General features: G+C 32.8%; 2 pseudogenes; both read left to right on the forward strand.

Annotated features, from left to right (window-relative positions):
* Positions 1-744: 744 nt before the first annotated feature.
* Positions 745-10759, forward strand: LOC131614484 (uncharacterized; annotated as a pseudogene).
* A 2688-nt stretch (positions 10760-13447) lies between these two features.
* LOC131614485 (auxin response factor 18-like) lies at positions 13448-15581 on the forward strand (annotated as a pseudogene).
* Positions 15582-15990: the final 409 nt, after the last annotated feature.

A 15990-nucleotide genomic window follows, 5' to 3' on the forward strand; every position in this document is an offset into this window, starting at 1 on the left:
AACACTACTTCTGAGTAACCATTAGAAGATCAACCCGCATCAGAACTTCTGATGCTCATCTTCTGAATATTGAATTACTCTTCAATAGACACTTGGCTTAATCTAAAAGGTTAATCAAAAACAGGTGAGTTTTCTGTATTATTATTCGGCATATTGTTATAAGATTCTGTATTTTAATGAGAATACACTAAACCCTGTCTTGTTTTATTATTCTTTGCCATATTAAACTGTCAAGGGTTTTTCTTTTTATATATATATATATATATATATATATATATATATATATATATATATATATATATATATATATATATATATATATACTTTCTCATATTTCTTTTTGGTCTATTATTCTCTCTCATGCCTTCTTAGAACTCCCTTCTTCAATACTTTAATAACAGGTTCTTATTTTCATTATTTTTCTATTCAATCTTTCTTTACTCTATTTTATAGTTTCAACTACTTCATATGTATTGTTAGTAATTTTAGTTTCTAAATCAGTATTACAAACAACAAGTTAATCATGGCGGGTTAATATTTTTTGTGTTATCAAAACTGACAGCAAACAACATTAATGCTATAGTAAAAAAACTCTCAATTTTGAATTGCTTTGCTCAGGGTTTTAAAAAACTGTCGTCTTCGCGTCACGGTCGCGTAAAAGTTTTCCCGATTTCGATTGATACAGGTGCCACAATACTGTTTTAAAATGTTTTACTTAAATATATTTATAAGTTTTAAAAAATAATGACTAACTCTAAGATCTTCTACTTCCCTCAAGGTCACGCTGAGCATGCATATGAACCTGTCAATTTTCCTGCTGACTTCAAAATTACATCTTTCATTCCGTGTCGAGTTGCAACTATTGATTATATGGTTGATCTTGAGACGGATGAGGTGTATGCAAAACTCCAGCTTGTTCCTTTGCATATAAGCGAGGTTAGTTTAGATGATGACGGTGTTGGTGGCGTTGATAATATGTCAGAAAATAAGAATAAATATCAATCTTATACGAAAACTTTGACACAATCTGATGCAAACAACGACGGTGGATTTTCTTGTCCTAGGTATTATGCAGAAAAACTTTTTCCTCCATTAGACTATTCAGGTACCCCTCCTTCTCAGTACATTTATCCCATGGATGTTTATGGGGAAACATGGGAGTTTAAACATGTTTATAGGGGAACGCCGAAGCGGCATCTGTTAACAACCAATTGGAGTAATTTTGTAACAGACAAGCTACTTGTTTCGTGGGATTTACTTGTGTTTTTGAGAGCTGAAAATGGTGATCTTCATATTGGAATTCGGAGGTCTAAAAGAAGAAATGACATTGAATTTATCCTTTCATTCAAGAGGAAACCTGGTAGTGAAGTTGGAATTCACATTGGACCATTATTTGGACTTCCCTCGTCTTCGGGGGAGAAAGATAATGAACTTCCAAAAAATGATAAAGAAAATGGATTGAGAATTAATGATAAGATTATGGGTAAGGGAAAAGTGAAGGCTGAAGATGTTCTTGAAGCAGTAAGACTTGTGTCAATATGCAACCGTTTGATGTTGTTTACTATCCTCGAGTTGGTACTCCCGAGTTTTTTGTGAAAACCTCTTTAATTAGAATAGAGTTTCAGGTTAGGTGGTGTTGTGGAATGAGGTTCAAGATGGCCATTGAAACGGAAGACTCGTCAAGGATAAGTTGGTTTATCGGAACAATTACTTCTGTTCAGGCTGTTGATCCAGCTTGGCCCGACTCTCTTTGGAGACTTCTGCAGGTATAGACATGTTTATAATCAAATCTAACTAATTGCATTTTCAACTTTGTTTCGGCTTTAAATAATCTTTTGATATCATAAATTTTAGGTTACATGGGATGAACCTGATTTACTTAAAAATACAAAAAGGGTGAATCCGTGGCAAGTGGAAATAGTACTGAACATGCCTTCAATCCCTTTTTCCTCTTTCTTGCCACCATCAAGGAATAAACTGAGATTGTCTCAATGCCCAAATTTCCCCATTGATGGCCAATTTTCAATGCCAACGTTTCCAAACTACTTCCAAACTCCAAATATTCCAATTTTTCATTTACCAGAAACTAGTCCTGCTGATATGCAGGGAGCCAGGCATGATCCTTTTGGTCTCTCTTTATCAGACCTTCCCATCAATAAGTATCCATTAGGCCTCTTTAAACCTAATTTCCAACAACCACACGATCATGATGCATCAACATCGAAGACGGTCCCAAGTAACTTTGTATTGCAAAAGGCGAACGACCGTGAAAATATTGTTTCGTGCTTACCATCAGAGAAACATATTCATGCAAAGTCGGCCCAGATTGTGCTTTTTGGCAAAATCATACGGATTGACGCGGGAAATGAAAATGATGTGAATAAAATCACTACTAATTTTTCTAATCTTCTGCGAGATCCGCCAAGACAATCCTCTGGTGAGAGACTCGAATGTAATCCCAAGAACCAACGCAACAAAGATACTTTGACAGGAGAAACAAAGGAGATTGAACATTCAGGTAGGAATTAGGAATGAATTAATGATTTTTTTTGTATTGCAGTTATTGGTTCATCTCCTATAAATTGATTCATGATATATGTTAATGATCCTTTTCTTGCTCTTTTAGCGACTTCATCGAAAGAGGTAGGAGGTGGAAGTTCTTAATTGAGTCCATTAGATGCGCGGCGAAGGAGTTTACAGCCAAAAAACATCAGTTCAATTTGTAGTGCTTAATGAACAATTTTAAATTATTTTCCCTTTTCTGTAGTAGGAACATATGAGGCTTATGTTGGATTTTTTCTTGATTTAAAAAAAAAACTAAATAAATGTGAGTGGATCCTATAGCCATAATTTCCTATAAACATGATTGCTTTATAAGAAGTTATATATGTATTCCAACAATTACACATTTGATTTCAGTTCTGATTCTTGCATTATGCGCATTCTAAGGCTGAAATTTTATATCTTGTCACTTAAAATTGGTGCGGAATGCCAAGAATTGTGCTAGTTTCCATAAAAGTGAAGAAAGATAGAAAAAGTTTAAGTTTGGTGAAAGTCTAATTAGTTCAAACTTCCAAGCACTGATATTAAAGGAAAAGGGGAGTTTAAGTTTTGCTGTACTCTGTTGTTAATCATAACACTTCTCTCTTATTAACTGAGCAAGTAATAGTAGTATAAAGTTTATAATTACCATGGTTTTAAATTGTGGTTGCGGATGCGGTTGCGACTATTGCAGTTGTTGTGATGCAGAATGCGGTCGTTGTGGCGTGAATTCATACTTATGAACATAAAATATTTAATTTTATTTATTTTCGATTTCACATTTCTTCCATTTCCTCTCTAAATTTTCATATATATATATATATATATATATATATATATATATATATATATATATATATATATATATCATTAACAATTCATCATCATTTTGAATATCATTAATCCTTTTAAAATATATCTTAAATCTATAGCATAATTAAAAAAATGGAAGACCAAATAATTTTTGCGAGCATTGTACAATCTCTTGCGGCTTGATGCGGTCTGATGCGGCTTGATGCGGTGTTATAATGTGGCTGCTGCAGTGTTATGATGCGGTTTTTATTGTGATTTGCATTCACACCGCAATTGCGGCCTGATGTGGATGCGGTCACTACCACAACCGCAATATTACGGCCGCATTAGGTGATGCGGTCCGTAATTTAAAACCATGATAATGACATAATTGATCAAGTATAAATGATAAGTATGGAAATAACCTTATAGTGACATAATTGATCAAGTATATTTTTAGTTTTTAAAGAAAACTATGAAATTATGAGTGGATGGGTATAGAGGATTATTTTACTTTGGGTGATTTTGTGGATTTCTTCATCAATTGCGAGAAGGTGAATTGTGGTTCTAAAAGGAATATTATGGCGGTTATTTGTGTTAATGCCTTGAGTTATGTGATTGGCATTTATGTTTGGCTAAAACGTAATAGCAGCAATATGTAATAGGATCTATAGAACTTGCAAATATAAACAAATACAAAACAGGTACAACAGCAAGATGTTCTATGGAATGTTAAGACATGTTATGTGACATCATGTCTTATGTGATATTGCGCCTGCTGAAGCGGAAATGTGAAGATTCAATATGTAATTAACAGATGCAGAATATTTTATGGAATATTATGCAATCCTATGTGGCGCAAATTTAAAGGTCAAAAGAATCAAGTCAGAATATTGAAGATGGTGTAGTTTCTAATTATGGAGACAATTTAGGAAATTTGTGATTAAAACCTTTCTTTTAGCAGAAGATTTTCTGCTGATTTGTAACAGCAAATAAAGCTGTGATTGTAGGCCCAAGTCCAGTTGGGAATAGGTTATAAATAGAAAGCTTTGTAACCTAGTTTAGTGTGCAAGCCGTGTATTGAAAAGATGTAGACTTTAGGGTTTGTCAAGGTAGACCACCCGAGTTGTGGGATGGCTGCCATGTTCTCACTCGAAAACTGTAGGTAATAGTTAAGTGTTTTGTTTCTTGATTGAAGCTTTTAAGCAAGATCAAGTAAGTTTCTCTTTGTTGTTGTTTAAATAGCTGTTACAAGGTTGTAACAGTTAGGTATCACTAGGGAGTGAGCAGAGGTTCTCTTGTCTTAGATGGAGTTCTAAGATAAATGTTGCATTGGGTAGTAACTAGGTAAACCAGAGGTTATTTATCTGTAAACCAAAGGTTGTTTATATAAAATAGTACTACTGATAGTGGAATCTTCTTCCTGGCTTGGTAGCCCCCAGAGTAGGTAGTTAGACCGAACTGGGTTAACAATTCTGTTGTGTTTTTTGATGCTTTCCTGCACTGGTTTTTGTACTCCTACCTTGTCTGTTTTATAATGTCAGATCAGATGTCAAGACATCCTTACATGACATCTGAGTCTTTTGTCACCAGAATTTCAATTTGGATAGATACGGTGTGGTCTATTTGGCTTACTCGTAACGCCATCATTTTTAAGAATGAGGTATTTAACTTTGAGGATTGTGTGTCGGCTATCGTTTTGAGGTCGTGGAAGTGGCTTTTCTCATGTTGTAAAAAAGTGACCTTTGTAACTTTTATTATTAGAATACTCTACCTCTCATTTGTTTTAGGAAGTAGAGGTTTTCGCTCTGTTTTGTTGTGGTTTGGAGTATCCCTTATACTCTCTTTAATGATATCTTTGGCAATTAAAATATAAAAAATAATTCTCATCATGTTTTTTTTTTGTCCTTTTCATTTATACATTCAAAAGCAATTTTAATAAAAATATACAAACAACATTTTTTACACAAATTATTTTTGTTGAGAATATATTCAAACATAAACCAATTTTAATACACGAGCCTCTACCTATAATTGGAGTGTTACCTTTCATGCTTTTCTCACATATTCCTCGGTATAGGGAGCCGTAAGTCTTATTTGGTGCTAGAGTTCACACTCTATTAGCACCATATTTGAAGATGTTATCATTGTTGGGATTGGCATTATTAGAAGTTGTAAGCATCTTAGTAAAATGGCCTAAAAATATGCTTTCAGTATCCTTATTCTCTTTGTAGAAAGTTTCGTCCTCCCCTAAAATATTTTGGATGTGATTTTTCTTTTTTTCCTGACTAGCTTTAAGATGGAAATATTTAGAATCCTATCACCCTCTTTGAGAAAATAAATTTTGACTCGTTAACTCCACCAAATTTTATCGTTCCGAAGAGCTCTGTCAAGACCACTTTCCGCCCCCAATATCCTTTGGAAGTTCTCTTTGTTGGGGGTAGCCTTCCCTAATTTGTTGTGATTATCTTGGACAAGTTTTCTCTCTTTAGTGATGTCTCCAAACATGTTCCGACCCATTTGGTCAAGGGCTTGAAGAGTATCTTTGAGCGTTGTAACATAGTAGCCTATTAAATTATCTCAAGTATTCTTCACATTGTTATAGTTGTGTGCCTCTGATTTTCTGATTTCCATATATTCTCAAATCTGATTATATTGTGTATCCTGTTATACTTGGACCTGTGAACAATGTCAGTACTAAAAACAAGCTTAATATGGTAGTGGTCAAAGCTATAACGAAGAAATTGGTATTATCATAATTACAGTATTATCCAAGCCAATTAGAGGAAGCCATATATGTATCTAGCCTAGCTTGAATGTAATTGTTACCCTAACGGTTATTAGCCCATGTAAATTTATTGCCTGAGTAGCTTGTATCATAAAGTCCTAACACAAATTCTCATTATAGATTAAGTTATAAAGATACTTAATCATGGCACAAGTATTCGGTTTATCCTTATGGTTAAAGTACCCATATATACCTGTATGTGACACGTATCAACACTATCCCCAAAGGAATCATACGCATGATTATATATATTTTTTTATTATAAATGTTAGCGTTTCAACGTGCCGGTCCAATCAATACAGAGACCCATTTTAATTTCTAAAAGAGTCTAAATTTAAAAAATAATATAATCATAATAATTTAAAAAGATACATAAAAATATAATTAGATTTAATTGTAATTTCGGTCTCCTATTTTTTTTTTTTGGATTTTGATCCCCTTATTTTTAAATCCGAAATTTTAGTCACTTTATTTTAGTTTTTTTGAAAATTTTGGTCCCCTTATCAATCCAAAGACAATTTTTAGTGAAACGGAACTCACATTTAATTTTTATAATTATATTGAATTTTGATATATCTCAAATTTTACATGTATTGAGTTTTTAAACTAATAAATGGTCGATTTTAAGTTTTTAGATTATCGTAAAATGAAAATTAAATAAAAAGGTAAGTTTTAAGTTGTGAACTAAATATCAAAATAAAATGATTTAAATTTTTTTATAATATTAATTTTAATATAAAATAATAATAATAACTATTAAAATTTCACGATGAGCTTAAAGAACCTAATCTAACGGTGAAAAATGAGAATGTTGTAAAAATGCTGTTGCTTCACCTCGAAAGAAACTGAAGAGAGTTGAAACGAATTCGAATCAAGGGAAACGGTAACTTGGGCAATTGGATTTGTAGACAAATTATTTACATGTTTCACCCTTATAAAACATATAATCACTTTTTTTATTTAATCAATATTATTTTTTAAAAAACAACAACATATTTAATAAAAAATAAAATATTTTAAAATAAAATATATAAAATATTCAAAAGAGTTAAAAAAACCAATTGATTCATATTAATAAATAAAAAATTTGATTAAAAATAATTAAGTAAAATAATTTATCTTTTAATTTAAGTCTTTAGAACAAATTAAAATAGATTATTAATAATATTTTAAAATGTTTTATTTAAATATATTGTTCTGTTTTTAAAAAAAATGATTAAATCAAAATAATTAATTATATTTTTATAAGAGTTAAACGATGATATTTATTAAAATATTATAAAATCCAGTGAAACTTATTTGCCTCCAAAATCCAACTATTCATCATAGGATCCGGAACAGTTAAAACAGACCAAAATTTCATAAAGTGAAGAATCGCGTGTTTTTATTGTCTTCCACTAGAGTTGGACACTTGGCTTAATCTTATTCAAAAACAGGTGAGTATTCTGTGTTATTTTTTGACATACTGTTATAAGATTCTGTATTTTAACTAGAATATACTAAACCCTGTCTTGTTTTATTATTCTTCGCCATATTAAACTCTCAAGGGTTTTTCTTTATATATATACATTCTCATATTTATTTTCTCTCCTGCATTCTTAGAACTCCCTTCTTCAATACTTTAACAGCAGGTTTTTATTTTCACTATTTTTCTATTCAATCTTTCTTTACTCTCTTTTGTAGTTTCAATTACTTCATGTGTATTGTTAGTAATTTTAGTTTTTAAATTAGTATTACAAACAACAAGTTAATCATGGTGTGTTAATATCTTTTGTGTTATCAAAATTGACACCAAACAACGTTAATGCTATAGTAAAAAAACTCTCAATTTTGAATTGCTTTGATCAAGGTTTTAAAAAACTGTCGTCGTCGCGTCACGGTCGCGTAAAAAATTTTCCGATTTCGATCGATACAGGTGCCACAACACTGATCGTGGTTGTCGCGGTGTGAATTAATCAGAATTTGTTTTTCAATATAAAAAACGGTTATAACGGTATCGGTATCTACCAAAACTGTTTTGTCGCATCCGTTTTCGTGATCGCCTCCCATTTTATAAAACCCTGGTTATGCGCTTATAATTTCTCTCAAATAAGTAACCCTGATTAGTGTTTTGTTTTATTTCTATGATCATAGAAGTTTTATTTTATTATTAGCAAAGGAAAAAGTATCGTTTAATTGTTTATTTTTTATTTAAAACAATTTCTAATTTTGGTAAATAATTTATATTTTGTTATATGATATTAATAATTATATATCGGTCAATACGTAAAAGTAGCCGATCTTTTAGTCAAATTTAAGTAAATTAGTTTGAACAACAACTTCTCTTAATATTTACAACTGTTTTGTTAGACATTCCTATAATTATGGATTCAATTTGTTCAGTTATGTTTTTAAACTAAGAATCCCTATTTTTTATCAACACTCCACCCATGTTTTTGGGAATAGTGAGGTACTTAGGTCAACTAATTTTCAGGAGTTATTAATGAGTCTGTAAACTGTTTTTTTTTTGTATATATACTTAATGTGCTTAATTTTTTCATGCCATTGATCTCACTCACACGGAACCTTATTTCTTCTAACGCTACATTTTTTGACACAGGTTCTTATTTTCATATTTTCCTGTTGTTTAGTATATCATGGCAGGTTATTATTTTTCTATAATCATATATTAGGCAAGAAATCCAATACAATAATACCTTCTTTTTTTTTTTTTTTCATATTTTCATGCAGAAAACAATTTTAAAATGGCGAAATCCATGAAAGCAAGAACAAACGGTAGCAATCAAACTCGTCCTTCTAATAAGAAGAAGGAAAAGGAGTCAAGGAAGAAGTTGATTGATGGGAACAGAGATGTGGATCCTCAACTATGGCATGCTGTTGCTGGAGGAATGGTTCAAATTCCAGAACTTAACTCTAAGATATTCTACTTCCCTCAAGGTCATGCGGAGCATGCATATCAACCTGTCAATTTTCCTACTGACTTCAAAATTCCATCCAAAATTCCATGTAGAGTTGCGGCTATCCATTATAGGGCCGATCCTGCCACAGATGAAGTGTATGCAAAACTCAGGCTTGTTCCTCTGCATAGTAGCGAAGTTAGTATGGATGCTGACGATGATGCTGACATGGATAATATGTCTGAAACTAAAAATAAATATCAATCTTACACGAAAATATTGACACAGTCTGATGCAAACAATGGTGGTGGATTCTCTTGTCCTAAATATTGTGCCGAAACACTTTTTCCTCCATTAGACTATTCAGATATGTTTCCTTCTCAGGAAATTTCTCCCAAGGATGTGCATGGAGAAACATGGACATTCAGACATGCCTACAGGGGCGCGCCAAAGCGGCATCTGTTCACAACTGGGTGGAGTGATTTTGTGACCGCCAAGCTACTTGTTTCGGGGGATTCACTTGTGTTTGTCAAAGATGAATACAATGATCTTCATGTTGGAATTCGAAGGTCTAAAAAACGAAACGACAGTATATTTAACTTTTCATCAAAGAGGAAACTTGGTAGTGAAACTGGAATTTGTCTTGGACCATCATACGGTAGACTTACTTCATCTTTAGGAGAGTTGAGAATAAGTGATAAGGTGATGGGAATTGGGAAAGTGAAGGCTGAAGATGTTATTGAAGCGGTAAAACTTGGTGTCAATATGCAACCGTTTGATGTGGTTTACTATCCTCGGGCTGGTACACCGGAATATTTTGTGAAAACCTCTTTAATAAGAACAGCACTTCAGATTAGGTGGCATCGTGGAATGAGGTTTAAGATGGCCTTTGAAACTGAAGACTCGTCAAAGATAAATTGGTTTATGGGAACAATTGCTTCTATTCAGGCTGCTGATCCAGCATGGGCCGACTCACTTTGGAGACTTCTGCAGGTATAGACGTGTTCATTATATACTCTTTTTGAACTCAGATTTGTAATTAATTGTATTTTTAAAATTTGTTTGATTAATCTTGTAGGTTACATGGGACGAACCTGATTTAGTTACAAATACAAAAATGCTGAATCTGTGGCAAGTCCAAATAGTATCGGAAATGCCTTCTCCCCCTTTCTTGCCATCAAGTAAGAAACTGAGATTGGCTCAACACCCAACTTTCTCCAATGATGGCCAATTATCAATGCCAACTTTTCCAAATGCAGGCATGCAGGGAGCCAGGCATGATCATTTTAGTCACTCTAATTCACACTATCGTGTCGAGAAAATTCCACTAGGTCTCTTTTGGCCTTATTTCCGGCAATCCTTTGATCAAGATGCCTCAACATCGAGGACTGTCCCTAATAGCCCGACATTGCAAAAGGACAGCAGTAGTGAGAATGTTTCCAGTGAAAATGTTTCAGGCTCGATGTCAATTTCTACACAACCATTAGAGAAACTGAATCATGAGAAGCCGAAGGAGATCGTGCTTTTTGGCCAAATAGTGTATACGAAGCCAAAACAGTTGGTGCTTTTTGGCCAAAAAATACACATTAACTCGGGATATGAAAATGGTGAGGAGAAAATCACAAAATATTCTTCTGATTCTCCTCTACAAGACTCCTCTAGTGAGAGGCTGGAATGTAATCTAGAGAACCGATGCAAAAATGATACATTGGAAGGAGAAACAATGGAGATTGAAGATTGAGGTAAGAATTAGAAATGAATAAAATGTAGTATCCTTTTATGTATTGTAAATACCGGTTCATCTCAGAAAAATTGATAATAATTTTGATACTGTTTCAGTGAGTTCATCAAAAGAGGCAGCGTGACAATTCTATTAGCAATGGAAGGAAGAAGTCTGATTCATCTTGCATAAAGTTTTTTTCAATAATTATTTTACCATTTTAATTGTGGACAAGAGTATGCAAATGGAGGATTTATTTTCAATTCTCAATTTTTTTACATTATTTTTTATAATTAAAATTATTACTGAGGATTTGTTTTTTCATTGATTAATTAAAAATCCATACTTTTGTGGAGGTCAGAAGTATTCTTCAACCTGAAAAAATTATCTCTAGATGACATCAAATTCAATACTGCACTTTCTTAAGTGACTTTTTTTCTATCAATAAGAAAGTAAACTTTGTTTAGTTTTCATTGAAACACTCCTTTCTTAAATTCTATGCAAAAAGTAAAAATAAAAATAATTTGTTAAGAAACTCACGGCATAGTAATTTAGAGTACCGTTTTTTGTTTTTCTTTTTCATCTTTAAAATAAATTTTATAGAAAAATATATATATAAAAAACAATTTTTATCGGTTATTTTTTCTCAAAGGATGAAAGAGGACAAATTAAATAAAATTTACATTTAACTTTATCTTGAAAATAATATTATTTGAGAAAAAAATAATTTTTTTAAATAATTTGAAACAAAAGTGAGTTTTTTTCTTCAATAACCAATGATTTAATGAAAACTAAAGATGGGTTATGAGGAGTACACCAATCCGGCAAATATAACTCAATCTAACCTCTCTTCATAAATAGAGAAGAGTTTCAAGACATCACAACTATAGCTTACATGCATTCTACGAAACTAAAAATTTTACCATTGAACAAGATATCTTTTTGCACTAACCATAAATTCCACACTCTTGCCAGTCATACCAACCCAACTGTTAGTCTTTCGTCTCTATCTTTAACCTTGTCAAAGCTGAAGGGAAAATATATCAAGTCCGCAATCACCTTATCCCAGATCCTTCTAGTTATGACGCACTTATTGAACAAGTGATTTCTGGAATCCTCCTCCCTAAAACAAAAAACACAACACTTCTCCCTATCATTCACTATGATGCCTCGTTTCCCCAACTCCTCCCTAGTAGGGAGCCTGTCCAACAATAGTCTCCAACCGAACATTTTAGCATGAGACGGAACCTGCAAAGACCAAAGATTAGATAAAGTTTTTCTTCTATGTTGATTTTTTTGGTAGAGCTATGGATAACAGAAGTTCAAAACCCACCATTTATGTTGAGATAAATAGATTCCAATTTCAGTCACATGACAAAAAAAGTTTTGACTCAAGTGACTTGACAAATTAATTTAGGCTTAATATTATACTCTATCCTTTTCAAATTATACGTCAAAGAAAAATAAAAATCACATTTATTAAAATAAACATAACATAATATCTTTACAATTGACTTTCAACCATATAGAGCATCACAAATTTCAATGTACTCTAATATATGTGGTGACAAAGTTGTCAATTTTCATTCAACACATCCCAACTTAAACTATTGAAATGATACTTGATTATAACTCTAAAGTATTTAAGACTTCATCATAAACTTTGGTTGTAATTTGCTTTCTATCACTTTAAATTTATTCTGCACAAAATTAAGTGACTCTGCAGTATGAAGATATGATGAATCGATTAAACAAATGTGAGCACAATTTATATTACACAGAATTAATTTTTTTTGGTGAGACATTTGTTAGTCATTGTATTAGTTGGTTACTAATAGAAGGTTGGTTAGAAGTTAGTTATCAGTTATGGTAGTTACTTGCTTTGCAAGTAATATAACTCTCTCTTGTATATAGTGCGGGAATTTCGGGTAATTCAATTTCGAATAATTTTCCGTAATTCCAATTCCAAATATTCCAATTAATAGTATCAGAGGCATGCATGGAACCAGGCATGATAATTTTAGTCAAAATCCTATGGCATGCGTTGACATGCGAAATTGAGCTGTGATGGAAACAAATATAGAAGGCTAAATCTGTTGTCCAACCTAGCCGAGCCTTCGGAGTAAACTTCTTCAGCTCGGGATGGAGTATGAGATGTATAATTCAGGGTTTATCTTCTCGCTCGATCCGTGGATTTCAGATCCAAAGGCTTGTTTGGGATGGAAAGTCTAACTGTATGCTCGATGGCTGCATAGTTATTTTTGTTTGTGAGAGGGTTTGGCAGTGGTGAGGAAGTGGTAGCAGCTAGGGTGGGTGGTTTGCGTTTCAGCTGAGATTGTTGTTAGCTAGTCTGTGTTGGTCAATGTGAGAAATTTGGATGGTCTGATCTTTTTGTCTGCAGCTTGCATGTGGTGGTCGTGCTAGAGATGGTCTTTTTCTCTCTAATCTCTTTGTACTTATTTGTTTAATTTAGGGCATTTTTGGATAATTGGTTTAGTTGGAGTTTTATAACACAAGTGCTTATCAAAATAAACATTTATTAATAAAAATTGCATAAGCTATTCTTCTAAAAAAAATTTAATTATTTTACATGTGTCATAAATTACTCTCAGTTATGCATGAGAATTTGTAAAAATAATTTTTATTTTTTTATAAAGAATACTATAAGCTCTTCTATTGGTGAATTTGCATTGTTGTTGGGTTCATAACAGTTTGCTTTGTGGTGGTTCAATCTGTTATAACCGTTTCAAAGCAGTTATTTTTACATCAACTCTTTCAAACTACTACAGACTCTCAAGAACAATTTTACATCTCTCTCTCTCTTAGGGATTGCAGAATCAAGCAATCAGCGAAGGTACTTTCCTTTTCTTTTCTTCTTTATCTTTCTTTTTGTTCTTTCTTCTACTCCTCTTGCTTTTTCTATTTCAATCTTGTTTTTTATTGCTTCTTGATATGTTTATGAACTTTGGAAGGGGAAGAATCCGCTGCAACTTTGTCATACTGGGAGTGATTTAGATTCATCTCATTGAAATTCTTGTGTTTGATACAAAGTTGCTATGCAATGTATTTGATTCATCTAGATTTAGATAATTTCACATGTAATGGTTATGACTTATGACCATTGATTCAACAAAATAAGTGCAATTTGTATTTCCGTCCAATCATTCTTTCTGTAATTTCTGTCTAAGTCATATCACAACTTTCCTTTTTAATAAATTTGGTGTGTGTGCAACTGAGTATACATTTCAAAACTATCTTTTTATAGTTTGACTTCTTTATGCAGAACTCGATTTTAAAATGGCAACATCTGGGAAAGGAAAAGAAAAAGATTGCAATAGAGAGTCAAAGAAAAACAAAGACGTGGATCCTCAGCTATGGCATGCTTTTGCTGGAGTAATGGTTTAAATTCCACAAGTTAACTCTAACATCTTCTACTTCCCTCAAGGTCATGCCGAGCACGCATCTGAACCTGTCAATTTTCCTGCTGACTTCAAAATTCCATCCCAAATTATATGTAGAGTTGAAGCTACCCGTTACAGGGCTGATCCTGACACAGATGAGGTGTATGCAAAACTCAGGCTTGTTCCTCTTAATAATAACGAGGTTAGTAGTGATGATGACGCTGTTGGTGGCATCAATGATATGTCTGCAACTAAGAATAAATATCAATCTTATACGAAAACTTTGACACATTCTGATACAAACATTGGTTCTAAGGTATTTTTTTGTCCTAAGAGTTGTGCAGAAACAATTTTTCCCCCATTAGACTATTCAGGTACCCCTCCTTGTCAGAACATTTGTCCCACTGATGTTCATGGCAAAACGTGGGAATTCAAACATGTTTACAAGGGCTCGCCGACGCGACATCAGTTAACAATCAAATGGAGCGATTTTGTAACCGACAAGCTACTTGTTTCGGGGGATTCACTTGTGTTTTTGAGAGCTGAAAATGGTGATCTTCATATTGGAATTCGAAGGTCTAAAATACTAAACGAAAATGGATAGGGGAAAAGTGAAGGCTGAAGATGTTCTGGAAGCAGTAAGACTTGCTGTCAACATGCAACCGTTTGATGTGGTTTACTATCCTCGGGTTGGTACTCCTGAATTTTTTGTGAGAACCTCTTTAATTAGAACAGCACTTCAGACTCGGTGGTATAGTGGAATGAGGTTCCAGATGGCCAGTGAAACTGAAGACTCAACAGAGATTTATTGGCTTATGGGAACAATTACTTCTCTTCAGGCTGCTGATCCAGCATGGCCCGACTCTCTTTGGAGACTTCTGCAGGTATAGACATTCTCCTTTTGGATTCAGTTAAAAGCAAATATAATTAATTGCACTTTTAAATTTTCTTTGAGTAATCTTTTGATATAATAATACTTTTAGGTTAAATGGGATAATCCTTTTGTACTCACAAATATGAAAATGCTGAATTCGTGGCAAGTCGAAATACTATCAGACGTGCCAACTTTGCCTATTGACGGCCAATTATCAATGCCAGCTTTTCCAAACATTCAAACTCCAAATGATCCAATGATGTATTTACCAGAAACTAGTCCTGCAGGCATGCAGGCAGCCAGGCATGATCATTTTAGTCACTCCAAATCAGTTCCATTTAATCGCGATGCTACAACATCGATGACTGTCTCTAATAACCTGACATTGCAAAAGGAGAGCGCCAGTGAGAATGCTTCGTGCTTGATATCAATGTCTACACAACCGTCAGAGAAACAGGATCATGCGAAGCCAAAACAGATTGTGCTTTTAGGAAAAACAATACAAATTGACACAGGAAATGAAAATGCTGAGAAGAAAAACAATACAGATTGTGATTTTTTTAATTAATATTTTTTAAAAATAATGTAATATTGAATTAATATTTTCAAAATATTCATAATTTAGAGTAAAAGGTTTTTTAATACAATTTCATAATATATGACACATGTTCAATAACATCAATTTAAAAAGTGAATAAAAATTTCTCAAATAATTTAATAATATAAGCATGTTTACTACTATTAATTTACTATAGTATAATAGAAATTATTAATATACAAAATATCCTTCTTCTTTTGTCATCAATTCTTTACTTGTTGATGATCTAAATCTCCCATAACATCACTTGGATCTCCAATAGTCGATTTGGAAAAAGAGTTGCATCCGAATAAAAAGTAGACAAATATTATTTTATCTTACACAATTTGAAGCTAAATAGTGTTAGTATTTGATATAATTTTTATTAACGTGATACATA

This window comes from Vicia villosa, linkage group LG6, assembly GCF_029867415.1.
Source record: "Vicia villosa cultivar HV-30 ecotype Madison, WI linkage group LG6, Vvil1.0, whole genome shotgun sequence".
Taxonomy (NCBI): Eukaryota; Viridiplantae; Streptophyta; class Magnoliopsida; order Fabales; family Fabaceae; genus Vicia; species Vicia villosa.